Source organism: Rhynchophorus ferrugineus, unplaced genomic scaffold (genome assembly GCF_030347505.1).
Source record: "Rhynchophorus ferrugineus isolate W39M unplaced genomic scaffold, kcgeb_rfMv2 rfM1, whole genome shotgun sequence".
Lineage (NCBI taxonomy): Eukaryota > Metazoa > Arthropoda > Insecta > Coleoptera > Curculionidae > Rhynchophorus > Rhynchophorus ferrugineus.
In genome coordinates this window covers 18336834-18359607 of record NW_027472580.1, presented here as the reverse complement: position 1 = coordinate 18359607, position 22774 = coordinate 18336834, and the positions used below count along the sequence as shown (strand labels likewise).

At 33.2% G+C, this 22774-nt stretch overlaps 1 protein-coding gene across 5 annotated transcripts in view; it reads right to left on the bottom strand.

The window, feature by feature from the left end:
• Myo10A (unconventional myosin 10A) overlaps positions 1-22774 on the bottom strand; it is a 194019-nt gene that overhangs the window by 146295 nt on the left and 24950 nt on the right. The window contains exon 2 of one of the 5 annotated variants that reach the window (XM_076417420.1): positions 10776-10929. The exons of 3 other annotated variants lie outside the window; for them this stretch is intronic. The gene's annotated coding sequence lies outside the window, so the exon portion shown is untranslated. Of the gene's footprint in view, positions 1-5333; positions 5442-10775; positions 10930-22774 lie in introns of those variants that run through there. One more of the 5 variants, XM_076417429.1, reaches the window with a different exon arrangement.

The following is a 22774-nucleotide window of genomic DNA, read 5'->3' as shown; positions in this document are numbered from 1 at the left end:
TTTAGTGTTTTTAATCAATCTATTACTAAAAATAATGTTAGTTTTTTTTGTAATTTTTTTGTATACATTGACCTTTAAAAATATTATTGACTTATAAAGAATAAACGTACCTACTGTATATAATTACGCTAGAATAAAAACACACAGTAGCCGATTTCTTAGTCGAGTTGTTGACATTGACGACAGTGTGGGTAGAAAGGTATTTTTATTTAATATCAATATCACAGGAAATGTAGTGAAAGTACTTTTTTCATAATGTATATCAAAACAGAATAAATCGTTTACTAAAAAAACAACGCAAAATAAATTTAAAATCTGATTTTCTCTTAAATAAAATATATATTTTATTCGACTTATAAAGTTTCACTTCATTTAAATTCTTATACTGGTACTGGTGTGAAGCTGCATTCAAACCTGAAGGCTGGGTCCGGGTATTTAAAGATAATAAACAGTTAAGGGGAATAAAAACAAACGTTTTATACTATACGATTAACAAAGATAGCTTTACTATGGTTTTGAATACTGTTATATACATTCTAATTTAGTTATTTTCAATGAAATTCAGGTAATAAATATAAATGTGATATAAAAAGAGAATACTGACTCTTCTTGTCTCTATATGATAATTTCATTCTGATTATGATTAAGACATATACTAGGAATTGTTATTAAAACTAGCCATCATATCAAATTAATTATATTCCGTCTAACAAAGAGTACCAATTAATCCCATGAATTTTTATTTGGATAAATCTATGCTATATGAAGAGCATATTAATACTAAGAAATTTCATTGTTCATTTTTAACTACCTTTTACCTTTCATGCCTTTTTTAAACAATGATTGAGGAAAATTGAGGATACAATATATATATATATATATATATATATATATATATATATATATATATATATTATAACGATAGATTAGACACGTAAATTATTCCTCTATACCCGTGACATATGTCCCCTCAGAATGAGTTTTTTCATAATCGAGGCAAATAATTGACGATCGAACAATCGAAATCGACTGGAGAAAAGTTGACCATGATAATATTCCTGAACAGTAATTTTCCGTTAAAAATAAATAAAACTTTCATTTAAAAAGGGTATGATAGTTATGGTACGATCATTTTTAGATTCGTCATGGATTAGATTTTTCAATGATTAGATATACGTTTACATTTTATTTAGTATTTATGGTATTTATGGTATTATGGTTTAAGTTGTATTGTACTATTTATATGTATCTTCTCTGATCTGCCCTTCTAGCAGACTTCCCATCTCCATCAAATGCTTATTTTACAAGATGTTAATTCGGTCAGTACTCCTCTACGGATCTAATGTCTACTTCAAGTTTGTTACACCCAATCAGGTCAAACGGCTTCAAGTTTTCCAAAATAAGCTCCTCAGGAGAATACTAAACACTCCATGGTTTGTCAGAAATAATCAAATTCATAGGAAAACTGACACTCCAGAAATCAAGCACTTCATATCTCAATCATTCCACAAACAACAATTCAGCTCAAGTTCTTCTGAAAACGCGCTTGTTCGCGAGCTGGTCGACATGCTGGGAGCTTAGTACCGCGTCACCGCCAAGCTCCCCCTTTTTCCAGGCTGAAATGACCTCATCCGTCGCTACAGTCATAACTTTCGCCCCCATACAACAGTATCCAGTTGTGTGTTAACTCAGGTTCGCGAATCAACAGAATCGCCGGGGCCTCGTGCCCAATAACGGTTGCCCGATTAGCGGGTGCCATATCGCCAAATTTAATGCAGTAGCAGTAGCGATCCACAGGGGTCAACTGTGAGGCGGTTCCGGTTTAGTGTATTGGTAAGCCCAGAGGCAGTCCCACATAACCCGGTCCAACTTGTCACTCCAGGGCAAGTCTTCGAGACCAGGTATACGTCATGCATTCCACCGCTTGGTTTTTAGGTCAGAACAAAAAAAAATAAAAATATTTATATTTATTATACTATATTATTTAAAAATAGCGATTAATATATTAAAACACGATAAAACATTTGTCAACTTACTTCCTTTCATACTTCCTTTAAAATTATATTATTTATTACATGTTAATAGAAATTAGTAATATTATAATTTTTTGCTTTTCTTTTTTAAAGTTAACACGTAGTGTTATAATCTCGAATATACTACCCTTGGAAAATATAAACACAGTTAAAATTAACTGCAAAACTAACCAAGCAATGGAAATAAATCAAGCATTTATTTCCGTCCTTTCCTATCTCACAATTTATACAGACAAGAATTCCTACATCTTCGTCTGGCATCAGGAATTGAAAAAAATAGTCGAACCGTGCATTTGACTGAAAATAGTAATTATGTTCAGTCGCTATTTTTTGATCTGTCTCGTCCGACTGTTTCGACTGTTTCCAGTCGATAGTTCCCAACGCTCTTCACAGATAAGACATGGGAGTTGGTTTGGTTATGGTTTAATACATTCTTTAATTCCTCTGTGTTTTGTCTCGTACTGCAAGAATTTTTTTTAGAATATTTAAAATGTTAAATCTACCTGCGGTGGTCAAACCTAACTGATCGTCGGAAAACAAAACGCCGATCGGAGCAGATGCATTAGCAGAAAACCGGAATCGGGGTCTAGTGACGGCAACCGATTAAAAGATGTTTACGTTTTGGTCAATGATCTTACTTTCTCAGACATATTTGAATGTTCGTTACGTTACATCTCCGACGCTTTATTTTTTTCATGAATGAACGGCCAAGTTAATCTGGCCGAAATAAATGTGGGACTTTATGTAAGCGCATGAAATAATCGAAGATATCGATTCGAAACAATTTTTTTCGACGTTTTTCGGTTGGTAACTGTAAAACTATCGTTCAGCAAATCAACTTTTACCATGCATTGAACAGTTAGGTTTTTATTTCTTCATTATTATTTTCGACACAGCGGCCGTACCATATAGCCGTCAGAGAATTTCACGTCGCTAAGTGTGGTTTACATATTTTTTAATTAAGAGTTTTTATTGTCGCTATAGTTTTTTCTAACCCACTAGCCTACAGAAATTGTTTAAGTCATTGTAATTCTAGCATGTCGTTTTGTAATAGTTTATATACACAATTCAGTAGTTCATGCACCTGATTTATTTGTAACAGAGTCGGAAATATAATTATTGAGAGCAAAGAGATTTGTAATGGTTGTTATAGTTGTTCTTATCAATATTAAGCATATAAATAAGTTCGATCAGATTGATTTTTATTAGAACTAACAGGCCAATTGAAGAGTCCCCGGCCCACCATAGTAAAACACATTTTTTTGGTAAAATTAGTTTTTTTTATTCAACATAATTCCCTTCAAGGGTGATACAGTAATTATAACGACCTTCCAACTTTTCGATACCACAATTGTAGTACGATTTGTCCTTTGCTTCAAAATAGGCCTCAGTTTCGGCGATCACCTCTCCATTCGACGAAAATGTCTTCCCAGCGAACCAGATCTGGAGAATACGGTGGATGAGGAAGTAAATCGAAGCCCAATTCATGAACTTTTGAGACGGTATATTGTCTTGATAAAGCAGCACTTTCTTTTTCTTCAAATGCTGCCGTTTTTTGGCGATTTTGTCCTTCAAACGGTCCAATAATGCCACGTAATAGTGGCTGTTGATGGTCATTCCTTTTTCAAGGTTGTCAATGAAAATTATTTCATGCGCATCCCAAAATACAGACGCCATAACCTTGCCAACCGACTGTTGCGTTTTCCCACGCTTTGGAGTACGTGTGTAATCCACTCGGATGACTGTCGATTGAACTTCGGAGTAAAATGATGGAGCATTTGTTTCATCCATTGTCACATATCGAATCAGATTTAATACTCTTGATCATCTTCAAACACTGCTCCGAATCATCAACTCGTCCTTGTTTTTAGTTAAAAGTGAGCTCACGCGGCAAGCACTTTGCACAGAGTTTTCTCATACCCAAATATTCATGAATAATATGATGTACACGTTCAGTTGATATCTTTAGATCGTCTGCTATTTGATTTAGTTTCAATTTACGGTCATTCAAATCATTTTGTGGATTTTTTAAATGTTTTCGTCGGTAACAACCTCTTTTGGGCGTCCACTGCCTTCACCGTCTTCGGTGCTCATTTCACCACGTCGAAACTTAGCATACAAATCCTTGATGGTTGATTTTCTTGGGGCAGTGTTCGGAATTTTTGCTTCAACTGTATTTTTTCTTTTCAAAAAGCAATATTTTATCAACATGCCAAATTCCTTTTTATCCATTTTTTTTTCACAATAACAAAAGTTACTTCATTCAAAATGCTATAATTCACAAACTGATGATCCAACAGCTGTCAAAATTATATACGCATGTTTTGAGGGTTAGGGCTAACAAGAAATTGTATGGAGTTAATTGTAGTAGCGCCATCTATGTGTCAGGCCGGGGATTTCTCAATTGACCCGTTATATTCTAGTTTTTCTTATTTCTTATAGGGCTCATATTTTCTGTTAGATTTCTTCTTAGATTTTTGAAGGTATTGAATTTAGGACCGAGTTTTCAGTATCAATGATCCGCCAAATTATTCTGTATCTCTGAAAATAGGCAGTAATCAGAAAAAACAATGTCTGGAGAATACGGCTGGCGCAGAAAAATATTCAAATTAAAAGGCTTTTTACATGAAGCATTAATATAACTTTATGAATGCTTTTGATAATATCATCGCTTTCACAACAATTGACAATAAACATATTTCGTTAAACACTACATAAAAGTGATTTTAAAACTTCGATATACCAACATTCGTTCAGCATGATTCTTTTAGTAGGTGCTTCGATCTATTCTGATCAATCTTCATATTAAGAAGACATCTATGTAAAAGTGAGTTTTATGTGTATATTTTCCCGATATTTTTTTTTTCTTAAAATGCAGAAAAATCATGTATCACTCCAGCAAATCAGAAATTGTTTCGAATATTATGGTACGATTCAATCTGATAATTCGTTATTTTAAACCTTTTTAATATGAGTCATTTAGGTTTTTTTTAAAGGCTTGAATGATAACATAAAGTGCACTAGGCGGGATTACAGCTTCTTTTTAATGGTGGGATTTGAAATGTAGATCATTTGTCTATGGCTCTGGTGCTTGTTAAGGCTCTGAGCTGATAATTCTGGGATTTGTCGTCTTTTCGAACACCCAGAAACAGAAATAATTACCATGAATGACAACACTGTTAATCAATTTTCGTGGACTGGTATTGCCAGATGTAATGTCTTTGTAATTGTACACACACGTGACACTCAAAATCACGCATTTTTTATTCAGTTGACTTTACGGTGTTTTATGGTGCCTACTTTGAGTATCCTTAATATATATCGTTATCCTTTATCCTCTTGGAGACATGATCCCTTGCGTCTGCTTCCTATGATCTCATTGCACATTCATTATTGTTTGTGTAAGGTAGAAGCTGGTACGTTGCGTGTTAACTTCCAGTAGTACCATGTGCACATTTCATACTTCATTCTAGAAGTTTATCTTTGCTATCAGTTATCGCTATTATCCGTCGTATATAATTGGTTCTTTACTACTGTTGTCTGTTATGATTGTTCGCCACTCTTATTGACTGCTATGGGCTAAGATTGTTGTTAATCGTCATAGCTGTTGACTACACCATCCATTATCAGTACCCTTGTTATCGGTACTATGATCCAACAGTATAATTAATTACCCGCACTGTTACCTGATAGTAATATTAACTGTCAGTATCATTCTATTTCGTTATTTCCTAATATTAGAAGTACCTATCGTAATAATTACCAAGCCCTGTTAGTTCCACCTTTATTATGGAAAATGGATTTTTCAGGTACGTTTTCAGAACTGTTACCTTGTCACCTCGATCAAAATTTCACAACCTTTTTGAAGCATTTTCTTTGTTTATTTTGTCATTTAATGTGTAAGTAGCTGTTATATCACTTATTTGGTCTCTGCTTTAATTTATTTGAGCTGTTAAACTGTTTTATACTTTTTTATTTAAATATAGTTTTTATTAAAAAATAGTCTGGCTTAAAATATAGCCCTACATTTATTGAGAAATGTTTTTATCGTACATATTAATCAAAATACTTTCCGTTTTCCAATTTCCTATACCCTTTCCCATCTTCTGAGCAATATAGCGATACTTTGCTGAAATAACCATTTTGGTTTGGTTTGGTTCAATCACCAATGTTCATAAATTTAGTACCTTCTCAGTATTTTAAAAGATTTTAACAGCGAAGCCATGTTGCATTGATTTTAATAAGGTACTATGTTTACTAAACTCTTGCAACGTCCGTATTACAAGCTATTGTAGGTAGACAACAATACATCGTTCAATTTCTTTATTTGATGTCGGTAGATATCTCCAACAATAATTTCATTCAGTTTTAGCAACTTCTGGTCCCATGAGATGCACAACAAGACTTGATGATCATGAATATTTGGTATTAATGGTATATACACCACAAGGGCCGAAAGTTGAATTTTGACTTATCATGACGAGCAGAACCGAGATTTCAACTTTTGGCTGGTGTGGTGTATACGATTTTTTTTTCATAGCCGGTCGAAAGTACGTTATTAATTAAACTTTTTTTAAATTTTGATGAGCATGTTTTTGATGCCTGCCCCCGACATCAATAGACTTCTTCGCCAACGTATCCGTATTTATTATCAATCGCGTTTCTGCATCATCATCTTCCCTGTCCTTGGATTCTTTAGATTATAAAGTATTGTTCATTTTTTCTGGATTATTGAATCGAGTGACGACAAAACAACATTGATGATTATTTTTAAGGTTAGAGGTAGTAACGTTAATGACAGCGGTAAACAATTTGTTGTAGCGACAGAATAAATAGTTTTTTTTTCGTTTACTAGAATAACTAGCTAGAACCAAATGGTTTTCGGCTGATGTCGCTTCAGGTTCGGGATATGATTGTTTTGCGGGCGACAGAGACCCTGGGTTACGACTGGGACTGTCGTAGTTTGTTTACTATCGGGGTTTGTGGACGGGTAGGGATTTTATTGAGGTGTTATCGTGTTCTAAGGTTCCTATGGAGAACCTCACACTGAGCATGTTTATGACATTTTTCACGAATGGGATGCCTGATTCGAGATGTTTATTGACGTTCCTCATAAACCATGGGGCTCTGAGTAATGCACGGACTTTTATGGATTGGAACACTTTTGGATTGGAGTAGTTCGAGTTGTCTCTCCGAGACATCCTTCTACCACACCTGTGCTCCATTCAGGCAGATTGGACGGAATAGCATTTTATATAGAGTCGCTTTCTGTGGGATTAGGAGCTGTGCTCTTTCTGCAGAGTAGAGGAAATAATAGGCTGTACACGCCATTTCCTTTGCAAATGGCGTGCTGGATTTGGGCAGACCATTGAAACCTGTGGTGGAACTGGAGACCGAGGTATGAGACTTTCTGGAGCTAAAGGATAGGGACTTTATCGATTTGAAGGCGATAGGCGCGAAAATCCTTCTTGCGGTGGAACAGAATAGCCTGAGTTTTGCGTCGGGACAGTATCCGGTTGTAAAGAAAGCGGTACCATCTGCATAAAATACTGTGTGCGAAAGTTTGTAGAGCGGGAAATCAGCCATATAAAGCTTGAATAGGGCTGGGGCTAATGGAGCGCCTTGCGTGACTCCTGCGGAGATTTGTTTACGAGAGGAGACTGCGTCACCGATCCTCACCTGAAAGGACCGACCATCCAAGTATGAATCTATCAGTGATATTAGGTCATTCGATAGACCTAGTTATTTAGCTTTTAATATTAGACCGTGGTACCATACTTGGTCGAAAGCTTTGAAGACATATTTGAATATGGCTCCTGTTTTTCGACCTTTTATCATTGCCTGGTAGAAGAATAAATAGTCCCTAGTTACGAGTATGAACACTCATAAGAAATTCTTTCTTCCCGCCGTCATAGAGGGAGTGGCTGTAGTTCTCACAGGGAGTAAATGTTTAACTTTCTTCCCTGTTATTAGGGACGAAAGTACGTACTTTCGACCGAGGTTGAAAAAAATACTTTTTTTGTGTGAGTTCAGGTATTTTCAGTCAATTTCTGTCATATCCATCTTCCCTTCTTTTAGAACCTTCTCATAGCATGTAAAAGTTTAGAAACCGCGTCCTGTGGCTTAAACTATCTAAAAGTTATTTTCCGTGGACGTCAAAATTATCACTTTTAAATGGTTGAACTGGACAACTGGGATTTGATGGAGTAATATTGCCACAAGTCTCTAAAAGTATTTGATGGGCATATTTCTTCAAATCAAACAACGAAAGTAATGAATGTCGAAAATACTATTAATATTACTAAATGGAAAACTATTATTTTAGGTCGATATATTAAATCTATCGAATTTAATAGTTAGTTTTGTTTGCTTGCATTAGTATCTAGCATTTTCACTAACATATAACGTTGATGAATATACAAAATATGTAATATAAACAGAATATATATCAAAACAAAATTTAAATCAGAAAAAAAATTACTTAATAGTATTGTTTACCATAAATAAAAACTTCTTTTTGTCAAAACTGTTACTTGAGTTTTTTAAATATTACTGTATAGGATATTTTGGAAATGTGTATACAGTTTTATAAATTTTCACAGCACCGCGTATTTGCATAAGCAATGACTTGATAATTATATTGAATTATCATATATAAAATATTAAGAAAGAGAAATCAGTGTAGCATGTTATTGCATAAACAGTAAAAAATGGTCTTGTGTCCGCACATAATAAAATAATTATTCTTGGTTAAATAATAAATCTTATACAACCGAAATATTTCAGATATTTTTATTTTAATCTGAACAAGGAAAGTTTCAAACTCGAATTCAGAATCGGCTAAATTATAATAAGGAAATCAAACGCTTTCTACCAGCTTACAATAGTTCGTAGAGCAATAGCAAGACCTATCTTTAAAAAAAAATGTTAAACTTTTGTTCTCAAGTTGGTTATTATTTATTAGCTGGGTATTGTTGTTCTTATTTCTGTCGCTTTTTGAAATCTGAATTTAGGTTGAATGTTGCGTGTTCAGAATCTAAATAATAATGTTTACTGTATTTGTTTATTTTAAAATATTCTTTATTATTTTCTATATGTTGTTTTTCAAAGTCTTATATTTATGAACCATATAAATGTACATATTTAAAAATAAACTAACGGATATCTAACAAATATGTGTATATGATTTGTTCCTATTTTTAACCGACTTCGAAAAAGGAGGAGGTTCTATTTTCGGCTGTATATATATTTTTTTAATGTATGTTCCTTGATTTTGCCATCAATTATCGACCGATTTTCTAAATTCTTTTTATATTCGAAAGAGTGCACTTCCGAGGTGGTCACATTGGACCCAAGTCAGGATCAAATTTCCCATTGGGGGGAAATCGACGGAAATACTCAAATTTCAAAGGCACGTACAAAGTTTTTAGATATATATATATATATATATATATATATATATATATATATATATATATATATATATATATTTGTGTATAATATAATTAGAGCTGATGTGAAGGAAAATAGGAAGTCATTCATCGCAGATTCGATTTCGGGGACAGTAATTTTTGGGGTTGTTTAGTTGGAACATTTGTCAAATCACCAAAACTAGTAGCGGATCTGAGCGCTTGAAGTGTTCCTTAATTTCAATCATTGTTTCTTTATTCCCATTTTCCCTCATACCTGCTGCGCCTTTACTTGGCCTACGTATTGTAATATTAAATAAAATAATTGCGTAATTTATTAAGTAAATATCTAACACTAAAAAGAAAAATGATGCCGAATGCAAACAGTTATATTAAATTAGATTTGTTTTGTTGTTAATTTAATTTTTTGTATATGTCACAAAATTATATTATTATATTTGTATTGTTTGAGCTTGGCATCGAAAAATAGGTTTAGGTAGGTATTAAGCTAAATTGTGTGTATATACTAGAATATAAAATAAGTGTAGTAGATAGGTTAAATAAGGTTTTTGTTTAATTTTATTTAGTTATTGCAACGATAACTAGATACCTATTTTACTTTAAAATGTTTTTTTTGTGTGTTAAAAATCTAATTTTGATCATTATTTAATTTCTTATGAGTTCCTTATTTATTTTTTGAAATCGATTCAATTATTTCGTTACAAATATTTTTGTATCCTCTTTTTGTGGATATTTCGATGATTTATGACGCTTGCAGTATGATCGTTTTTCATTTTAAAATAACATTTATGTTACATATATATATAAAGATTTATGTTATATATATATATATATATATATATATATATATATATATATATATATATATATATGTTAAGGAAAAGAGTTTCCTTCATTTTTTATAACTTTTTTTCTATCAATTTTTTATAACTACATGGCGATTTCGCCTGGGAGGACTATCATAGAGTAATTTTCCCACCTTAGCATATCGAAATCGTGTGGCGGTTAAGGCATATTACATCAATATGAACAAGTGATAATCTAATCTGGTTAACTAAAGCTTCCATTCGAGATGAAGCAGTATGTACGTCACAACTGTTGCAACATATGGCCGAGCGTTGCCATGTCAAAGTATGACCTTGCGTTAGTTACTGTTGCTAAACATTTTGTAATATATCGGGCAATTTGTTCAACTAACGTCGCTCAATATCTGCATTAACAGTTTCATTCAATTTTAGTAGCTCATGATGCATTATTTCCAACAAGTCATTAATTGTAATAATTAATTTAATTGCAATAAGTAATTAATTACCTTCGAAATATTTTAGTTCTCGCGTCCGTTTTTACACATTGACATCAAAATGAGCGCTGATTGAAGCAATTATTGAAGCCAAGGTTAATAATAAGCGTACGACGGAGCGGCTTCATCACAAATTTCTAAGTGAGGAGCTTTAGAATCAGAGTTTCTGAAACCAAACAACAAATATAAAGTTGAAAATGCAATTTTGCGTCTTTCTTGCTAAGCGTCTATGTTATAATAAGCGAATAAATCAATAATACTAAATGGAAAATTGGTAGGTTAGGTTAGCCTATTTAATGGTTGTTTACATATATTTTTCGTACTTTCTCCAATACATATCACTGAATAACGTCTTTAAGAACATGATATAATAACACCTTTTAATAATAAAAATTCTTTTAAAACTAGGACATATAATATGTTCATAATATATTCGATTAAATAATAAATCTGATAAAATTCAAACATCTACAATATATATGATTAATTACCAGCAGAGGAAAGTTGAAATTTCATCGGGAATCCACTATAAGGAAGCAGCTCACGTCTAATCAATTGTACGATGAGACTAAAGCGAAGACTTTTACAGGAGGTACGTCGGCATTCAGAATATCGAGCTAAGCGTTCGTTTCACTGGTAAGTGAAAGAAATAATGGATATTTAGGGTCAGACGGTGACACAGGCGGAAATTTAAGTAACCGATGACATTATAACCTGGTTGTAAAAAGCACATACTGATCTTGTTTGTGTAAAGTTATTTCACTGTTAACTTTTATCCGATGACACTTTTAAACCTAAATATCTGTCTAGACAGTAGGTTATGTTTTTGTTGTCGATTTTTTTTAAATTAATAACATCTTACTTTAGATATGCTTAGTATAATCCTAATTTACGAATTCATTTATTACTACTCTTCTCTTGTACTTACGTTAAAACACAAGCAAGGCGATTACGGGACTAATATATCAGTATGTATTTCCCAAATTAAAATACAACTAAACTAATGAATACGCTTATACACTAAACAAGTTTATGTGGTTTGCTTCGCTTCAATCTTCCGATTTCTTGCGTATCGTTCAGTAGCTATATTGCTTCCACGTTGCTGCGATTTGACAACCTTATTTAATTTTTTTAAGCCGAAATCTTGGATCACTTCGTATATCTATTTGATTCGTCTATTTGGTCATCGTGCAGCTCTTCGTTGGTTGCGTGGCGATAAGAATTGGTAATTAATCCGAAACCCAATATTTACACCCCATAGGCTAAATTGGCTTTATGATTGACTGATAAACCAATCTCATTGATTTTAGGTCAAGTTGAGAGTATGTTCCGACTAATCATTACAGTTGCTTGACTTTGAGTCTAATCTACTCTGCTTTTTGTCTGACATAATATTTCCAATCTAACCTATCATCGAGATATATGCCGAGATATTTATATGATTCTGATTGAGGAATCGGAAATGGGAATTTTCGAAAGAAAATCTATGATTCCAACAGTGGAGAGCAATTTCACGACTTTTATATTACTAAAATAAAAACTGTAGTTGGGAAATGAGAAAGTAGGTTCCTTATACGTTTCAAAAGGTTTGGATTGGCTTCGTAAGTAGATTTGAATCAAACAATAAGAGTAGTGAATGTCAAATGTAATTTTGAGCGCTCCATATAATTGTTATTTTATGTAAAAAAATGTCAAATAAAGTAACATTTAAACCTGCTTGTGTAGCAGTTGTTTATATTAATACTTTTCCGGCAATAGATAATTCACTGTTAATAAATAATAAAACCTGATAAACCTGATGTTTTGTTCTAGTTAGATATAGAACCAGCACCATTTTTCGGTCAAACAGACATAGTACTTATCCATGAAGTAGAGTCAGTAGAGTAATATTAATTGTTTACCAGCCACAGAATTTGCCATCTATTCATCATGAAATTTTAGTCCAAATTATAAGATATAATCCTACGGCACCAAAGTAGTTATATATTTATTTTATATTTTTTTATATTTTATATATTTTTTTATATTTTATATTTTTTTTATATTTGACTGTTTGTGACATATCATGACACAGCAAAATATTATATGATTTTATTTTCTCAAACTATCCACCGAGAGTATATAAATTAATCTAGTAGATGTAACTGTAAGATTAAGCATTCAGGATAATTTATGAAAAATATCTTCAATAAATTCATATTTTTCATTTTCACTTTCACACATTAAGTTTACTTCAGTAAACGCAATTTTGATTTATATAAATATTATTACAAACCACCTATCTAACAGTACAACAGAATGTTTATATAACCTTCTATAAAACAAAATTGAAGTTATTTTATATATATTATATTAACGAAAAAGATATTAATTATCAAATGATTATAGAATAGAACAAGATAGATAGCCAGGAACAATTATTTCTACATTAGAAAATTATGTGAATCCATTTAACAGTTGCCATTATATGAAGGCCAATCATTAATCTAGATTAAACAAAATTTATTCAAAAAATCATAAATTTAAATGAAACAAATAAATCAAAAAACATTAAAATCTGTTACGCAAAATAATCAATTAAATTCTTACTTAATTTGTTTGATTTATTCACATTTTTTCTATTTCGCAATGTTTAAAATTCGATTTAAACATTTAGAAATCTGTTAATGAAAACTACTTTAACAAAAACGGACATTCTCGGTACTTTCGAGGGTTTTTTTTGTTGGGCCCGGGTCAATCGATCTAATAAATTAGATAAAGAGTAACTGAACGAGTTTATCTAAAGAGCTTCACGCAAAACCACTACAGAATCGGTTCGGGAGATGGACCGTGACAATTAAACGGCAGTTCTTAACGGATAGGTTCCAAAAACTTGACCCGTAACACCACTACTCTGAACGGAAACAATAAAAGTCAAACGGTACGTAGGTTGGTTACCTAACTGTTCATGGTCTAAACTAATGAACCAAAAATGATGTCTTTGATGTAATAAAAACCGGTGAAGAATGGCGCTAAACCCACAAAAAATATATAATCTTAACAGGTCAATTGAAAAGTCCCCGGCCCGACACATAGATGGCGCTACTAGAATTAAATCCATATATTTTTTAGTTATCCCTATCTCTCAAAAGATGCGTGTATAAATTTGGCAGCTATCGGATCATTAGTTTGTGAATTATAGCATTTTAAGTGAAAAAACTTGATAAAAAGGAATTTCGCGTGTTGATAAAATATTGCTTTTTGAAGGGAAAAAATACAGTTGAAGCAAAAACTTGGCTTTATGCCGAGTTTCCGGATACTACCCCAAGGAAATCAACCATTATGGATTAGTATGCTAAGTTTAAACGTAGTGAAATGAGCACCGAAGACGGTGAACGCAGTGGACACCCAAAAGAGGTTGTTAACCGACAAAAACATTTAAAAAATCCGCAAAATGATTTTGAATGACCGCAAATTGAAATTGAATGAAATAGCAGACACTATAGAGATATCAACTAAACGTGTACATCATATCATTCCCGAATATTTGGGTATGAGAAAGCTCTGTGCAAACTGGGTGAGGCGCGAGCTCACTTTTGACCAAAAACAACAACGAGTTGATGATTCGGAGCAGTGTTTGAAGATGATCAAGCGTAATAAACCCGAAGTACCAATTCACAGTCATCCCAGTGTACTGCATACGATGAACCCGCTCTAAATGATGGTAAAACCCAACAATCGGCTGGCAAGTATATGACGTCTGTATTTTGGGATGCGCATGGAATAATTTTCATTGACAACCTTCGATTGATCTGTTATGTTTTATAAATGTCCTTTAGTAGTGATATTTCAGAAGTTCCTTTTGACCGACTTTCTTCAGTAATAAAATATTAAACTAACTCAGAGCCAATTTCTACTCATTCACTCTGGTTAGTGGTGTGACTGAGATTATCATTCATTGAGGATTTTCACACTAATTTTTATTACCTAATTTAGTTTATTACCTAATCTAGTATTTTTTAAATAAGCTTGTCAACCATATGTTTTTGTTTAATCTATATAGTATCGTATTTACTAGGGTTTACAATATTATTCTATGTAATTTTTTTATTAATTACATCTCGCAAATTAATTTATTATTACAGTTCTGTTGTACTTGTATTAATACAACAGCAAGGCTAGTAAGGGAAAATATAAACTTAACTTATATATTATAATGACATGCTACACAACAGTAAAACGTTTCTTCATGATATATAATATATAGTTCTTCCATGAATTTTGTAAACATGTAAAATTCGCTTTAAACTGGAATCGGATTTTTCGTTCTCATTTTACCCTAGTTCGAAATCGCTCTGATGCGTCAGAACATGCAACTGAATTAGTCTACTAAATTCGATTTGTGTTGGTACCTGTCGACCCTGTTGTTAAATAATAGATAATCAAAATCAGTCAAATAGTTAGATGTTATAAACCTGCAAATATTTTAATTTCTTCAATTTAGAAATACCCAGAATAGTATTTCTTCAAAAAATTTTGGTAATTCGGCCCATAGCAATCGTCCATTAACATCAACAAACACTAGCCAATCAATGAAGCTGGGAAATAAACAAGCGAAGTAAACTGCGCATTCTTGATATAAATATAATCACAAGAACTTTTTTAAACTTCACCAGGATAATTTTTAATAAAGTATAATTGAGGATATATGTCAATATTGGCGAATATCTTTCAACAAACATGTGTGGTCAATAATACCAAGAAAAGTTTTTCTGGGTAATGTTGAAGAAGGGTTTTCTGTATTGTATTATGATTGACGATGAAAACTGTATCTATTATGATAATTAGAAGCGCAATAGCTCATAGGTTAGCTTAGGAATGCCATCCATATTGATATGGAAGTGGAATATTTATTATTCAAGTCGAATTAAACTACTACTAGAGGTGGCAACCGACATCAATTGAGAAATGATTTATTGTTGACAAAAAATATCAACAATTGCGAGTAACAGATGCAAAATTATCCTCTTGCATGACATGGCTGGGCCACATATTGCTACAAGTTCTGAAGGATACAAATCGAATGGGAAGTCCTCAGCTGCACTCAACATACTCGACAGATAGAGCTCCATCTGATCCTCACTTGTTCAGATGGCTGCCGCTTTGCCTGACTAGTATACGAATTCGAAATGCTGAAGATGTGCGAACATGTTCTATCAATACATTATCGCACTTTGCCAGAATGACGGGAAATATTTCGATTGAGATATGTTGTACCAATTTTTGTCCATAGGCACCTCTTTAAAATTAACTAATATAATAGTTAAATTACTGAAACTTTGGAAGTTTATTGATTAAAAATTGTTTAAGCTCACATCTCAGACATATTTCACATAATTATTCGCTTTTTATCAACACTTTTGACTCTCTGCAACTATCCCTAGTCCAACCAATAAACTGTATGATATAAGGCCAAATAATAATTCTAAAAAAATACACTACCCTATTATCGTACCCCAGAATCTTGTTCAGTTCTATTCCAGAAATGATCAAATTTGATGTTGTTCAAGGACATGTGTAGGAATGTTCGTCTGGTCGGTCGAAATGTGTGGTTGTCGATGCGATTGTTTGTCCGAAGACTCACTACTATTTTTCAAAGGAATTTGCATGAGAACTAAAAACACTGATTGAAGAAATACTTGTTTATTTCGATATTAAATTGATACATGTGGTTGACGGGAGAATTGACGGGATATTAGGTTAGGTAAAATAAGTGCGGTAGCGCTGTGGAAGTGGTACTGTTACAAGGGGGTAGAGAAAAGAAAAAAGAGCGAGGCGTCGTCGTGGTGATCTTTTATAGCCGGAAACCGCATGGTACCAATACACCGGCGTTGCCAACTGTTGAACTTGCTGTAGGTGAAAGTGTGGTGCAATAAAGGGTCGTAGCGGTCGCTACTCATGCTTCACTGATTTAATACACTCGTGTGTTAGTTAGTTGTAGCAGATACAGTCGAAATTTTTTCTTGGAATATTGAATTTCTACTAGAAAATCTTCTTAACCACCGAAAATTTCTTGAGATACAGGTTTGAGTATGTAGTCGATATTGAGATTTCTGTTCTGCATAACTTAGTTACTCAACACCTTAGATCCCTTACTAAGGAAGCATTAACTAACACCCCATCACTTTAACAACTAAGATACAAAGCCAGCTAATTAACAGTATTGTGTATTAAAAGAACTAATGACAATAATTTCTTATAAGCCTATTCAACATCCTGTCTTGATTGAACTCACTACCATAACATTAACCATAACAATTCTCACTATTGTTCCTCGATAATTATATTTTCTCGGGAATTTTTTTTCATACTGCGTTGGACCGCCAACGCCGAAGTCAACAACGAAGTTAATGATACTATACATTATAAATACGTAATATTTAAATCGCACACATAACTTGATTGGTTCAGTTCAATCGAAATATTAAATAAAATACCGTTATTAGCTAGACTGAGTCATTACAATGTTAGTAGGTATACTCAAAGAGTGTTTTTTTGTATTAGCAACAATATGAAAAAGTACTGTAATAACAGCATATTTTTTTAAGTATATTTCTATATAAATTGGTAATTACTATGTTCTTGATATTCATATAAGATTTTATGGTTTGTAAAAAAAACATATATTTGTGACTTTTGCTTAGATATACCATTCCGTTTTTTTTAATAAATTTTAGATTATAATAGTAGATCGATTTTACATTAGCAATAACCGTATACCACAGAAATATTTTTCTGGTTAGCTAAGTAGCAACAGATGAAATAATTTGCAATGGTAAGTTGATTCTTTCAATTTGGCATCAAAATTCCAGCTTTTAATCCATTGAAACTAATTCGAAAGTTGAAGTATGAAAGAGTTGTAATATTCACGTTTCTGAAAACTATTATTTTATGTGGAGAAATTACAAAATCATCGAATGTAATACTTCGGTGTCAATGCTTCGATGTATCGCATTTTCACTAATAGATATCACGGATTAAAATACATAATATCACCTAATAATAAATTAAATATCCAAGGTCGGCAAAATCGATATATTGATGATATATCGATATATTGATCGCCTATAACTTTGCTCAAACAAAAAAATAAGTAAGTTTGGTTTTCATAAAAAGTATATTTGGTCTTTACGTTTGTTTTCGTTGTCCTCTGTACAAGAAAAGACACAAGAAAATTTCGATTCATATCATGGTATGAACGGTACCAGTAACAGTAACTGTAACACATTGGTAATTTTCAAAAAATAGGAACCAATGATGTTTCCAGCATGAATACCACACCATACAGTCGTTTTTAGTGGATGCAATGATGTTTCATAAATTAATTGTGAATTCTGTGTTCTCCTATACCAACTGTTCTGTTTATTGAAGTAGCCACTGAGAAGAAAATGGACTTAATCGCTCATTATTAATTTAGACGAAAAATCTTCAATTCTGACAGTCTTAGGGTTGCATTACTGTACTCAACTCGTTGATCAGGAAAACTCGATAGCAATTTTAAGACTAATTGTATTTTGTACTGGAGCATTTTCAAATCAGTTTTCAAAATTCACCTTAAACTGCGTGCAGAAATGTATAATTGGAAACCTCCTCACGAATTAATGTTTCTTTAGACTCTGCAATACTATCGCGCACCAGGGCCACATTTTCAGCGTTACGAGACGTCCGATGATTTCCAGAACGAGGCCTGTTGTCGTACCGAATTGTCGAAAATTCGCATGTAAAAGATAAATTGTGGTTTTGTGAGGCACTGGACGATTAGGATATTTTTGACCTAATTTCCACCGAATGGCAATAATGGGACTTTACATTACATTCAATAAATATTGTCATTATTTCTGCTCGTTCTTATGGCGTATATTTACCATAATAAAATTTGGACGTCAAAACAACACAATGGTTATAGCGAAACTGAGATAAACGTCACCTAATCAAGATGGCGCGCAATCAAAATGGTAGCGAGAGTTTTAACGAACCTTTAGATGAAAAATGCAAATGCAACAATTATATATCTCAAATTCAGGACAATTTCTAAATATTTTAAAAAGAATTTATTTTCTAACAAGGTATTTACAGTTGTCAAATATAGAAAAAATAAATTATTGTATCATAACTCAATATAAAGTAAGGTTTAGACCAGAGTCAACTTAGGCAGTGTTCTAATAACATCTTGTTATTGTGAAAAAATGGATAAAAAGTAATTTCGCCTGTTGAAAAAATATTGTTTTTGAAGAGAAAAAATACAGTCGGAGCAAAAACTTGGCTTAATGCCGAGTTTCCGGGCACTGGCACAGGAAAATCAACCATCAAGGATTGGTATGCTAAGTTTAGACGTGGTAAAATAAGCACCGAAGACGGTGAACCCAGTGGACGCCCAAAAGAGGTTGTTACATATCATTCACGAATATTTGGTTATGAGAAATCTCTGTGCAAAGTGTGTGCCCCGCGAGTTTACTTTTAACCAAACACAATAACGAGTTGATGATATGCAACAGTGTCTGAAGATGATCAAGCGTAATAAACCTGAGATTTTGCGTCGATATGTGATAACGGATGAAACATGGCTCCATAATTTCACTCCGAAGTTCAATCGACAGTCATCCGAGTGGACTGCATTAGATGAACCCACTCCAAAGCGTGGGAAAATGCAAGGTTCGGCTGTCAAGGTTATGACGTCTCTATTTCGGGATGCGCCTGGAATAATATTCACTGACTATCTTGAAAAAGGAAGGACCATCAACAGCATGTATTACATAGCGTTATTGGACCGTTTGAAGAACGAAATCGCCGAAAAACGTCCGCATTTGAAGAAAAAGAAAGTTCTGCTTCACCAAGACAATGCATCGTGTCACAAGTCAGTGAAAACGATGGCAAAAATCCATGAATTGACTATTTCATGTTCCCAGATCTCAAAAGAATGCTCGCTGGCAAGAAATTTTCGTCAAATGAAGAGGTGATCGACGAAAGTGAGGTCTATTTTAAAGCAAAGGACAAATAGTACTACAAAAATGGTATCGAAAAGTTGGAGGGTCGCTATAATCAGTGTAACACCCTTGAAGGGAATTATGTTGAATAAAAAAAATTGCCAAAAAATTTGTTTTACTATGGTAGGCCGGGGACTTTTCAATTGACCTGTTACATGCATTGTATAGTCAGGTAAACATTTATTTCCATTAAGAGTTGAAATGGAAAATCCGTAGTGTGCTAAAGTTTTGTCGTGAGTGTATATTACTTAAATATAATCACGGTCAGAGATAAGCATATTTTTTTCGCTATACATACAGCCTTGAATTTATTCTCAATTTTTCCCTCAAATTTCCTTCGCAGACCTTATATATACCATTATATAAATCTTTAACAGTCGATCTTAATTACTAAACATGATGATCCAGGAAACAATAGGAACGAACATTATCGTACAATAGATTAGCAGAGTCAGATTTAGGAGCCGATTTCAATGAGGAACAAGGAACGGGACGCTTCCGGCTGCGTAAAGTCGGAAATCCGAAGGTGTCGTTTTCGTTAAATCTGTTGTTGGCGGAATGGGCGTGGATTTTTTTCAAATTACCATTCGACTTGAATGATTCATTGATCATGCAAATTAAATCGATGAAGAAAGGTTCGCTTTTTATTTGTGATAAATGCGGTGCTATTGACTGGTTTAAATACGGGGTTAGTTCTTGCTAGCCTTGGTATTAGCAATGAGTGTTTGATTAACATTGTAACGTGAACCAGAAATATTTATTCAATTGCGATAGGTTTTCTGATAGTAAAAGGCAATTTTATATCGAAAAACAATTAAAGCTAATCATGTTAATTTTGAAGTTCAAAAGGTGCTACTTCATTCTGCCTATATAGGTCAATTGGAAAGTCCCCGGCCTGACACAGAGATGGCGTTACTAGGCTTAAATCCATGTGCTTTTAGTTAGCTCTAACCCTCAAAATATGCGTGTATAAATTTAGCAGCTGTCGGATCATCACTTTGTAAATTATAACATTTTGCGTGAAGCAACTTTTGCTTTTGTGAAAAAAATTCATAAAAAGGAATTTCGCGTGTAGATAAAGTATTGATTTTTGAAGGGAAAAAATACAGTTGAAGCAAAAACTTGGCTTGATGCCGAGTTTCCGGACACTGTCCCAGAAAAATCAACCCTCAAGGATTGGTATGCTAAGTTTAGACGTGGCGAAATTACTACCGAAGATGGTGAACCCAGTGGACGCCAAAAAGAGGTTTTTAACGACGAAAACATTTAAAAAATCGACAAAATTATGTTTAATGACCGTAAACTGAAATAGCAGACACTCTAAATATATCAACTGAACATGTACATCATATCATTCACGAATATTTGGATATGAGAAAGCTATGTGCAAAGTGGGTGCCGCGCGATCTCACTTTTGACCAAAAAGAACGACGAGTTCATGATTCGGAGTAGTGCTTGAAGATGATCAAGCGTAATAAACCCGAGTTTTTGCATCGCTATGTAACAATGGATAAAATATGGCTCCATCATTTCACTCCGAAGTCCATTTGACAGTCATCCGAGTGGACTGCACACGATGAACCCGCTCCAAACTATGGGAAAATGCAACAGTCGGCTGGCAGGGTTATGGCGTTTGTATTTTGTGATGAGCATGGAATAATTTTCTTTAACTACCTTGAAAAAGGAAAGACCATCAACAGCGACTATTACATAGCGTTATTGAACCGTTTGAAGAACAAAATCGCCGAAAAACGTCCGCATTTGAAGAAAAAGAAAGTTCTGCTTCACCAAGACAATGCACCGTGTCACAAATCAGTGAAAACGATGGCAAAAATCCATGAATTGACTATTTCCTGTTCTCAGATCTCAAAAGAATGCTCGCTGGGAAGAAATTTTCGTCGAATGAAGAGGTGATCGCCGAAACTGAGGCCTTGGTATCTACCTTGAAGGGAATTATGTTGAATAAAAAAAAATAATTTTGCCATAAAAGTGTACTGTATTCTGGTAGACCGGAGACTTTTGCATTGACCTGTTAATTATAAGCCATCCATTATTTATATAGTCTTTACCAAATACATACCAAATAATTACCAAATTATTTAATAAACTGTGTCGAAAATATGAAAGTCGAGGATATATTTTCTTCTTCTTGAAGCTGTTTATTAATTTATGTGTTTTGTGTACCCTTAAGTTTTGGTTGAAATAGACTTTTTATTATTAAAATCGGTACCTGAGAAATGCCAAAAAAAAACGCTGGATCTTTTAAAGGCTATACACCATCGGTTACAAATTAGTTTAAGAATTACTTTCTTACCCCTGGGAAGTAGTACTAATGGAGTAATTAACATATATTCAGAGATTGAATGTTAATTTGACACTATACTTCACCAGTAATTTAAGATTTTATATAATTGTATGTTAAATTATGATATATCTCACAAAAATATTTTTATTCATCCCTAATATTACTTTATAGCAATCCTCTCTAACACTGGGCGTTTGCTGGAGTTTCTCTGGTTTTGTATTAATTCTGCAATGGTCTGACAGCGTGACAATTCCATCTTTTACATATTTTACAATCTGTAGCTGCGCATTGTCGTACAAGAGAATGACGTTGTCTAGGTGTTTATTAATAACATCTTTTCAGCTATAATTCTTTATTATAATTATGTAATTGATATCGGTAAATTTCTGTGGTGATAGTTTGATACGATTTTAGAACTTCAATGTTTATCCCTCCGAATGTAGAATAATAGTTTGTATCTATGGGTACTCCCTTTTCGTTACTTTGGTAACTAAGCCGTCATTTTTTGTAGTATTGCTAGACGAATACAAAAACTGCAATATTTGAATTTTGTTACATATTTGGGGTAGATATTTTTTGTATTAACAAAACCACAATTTGAAAATTATGAAATATACACTCAATAGCTTAAATATAATGAATTATAAGGTATACAAACTTCCACTAGATTTGTATCTGTTTCA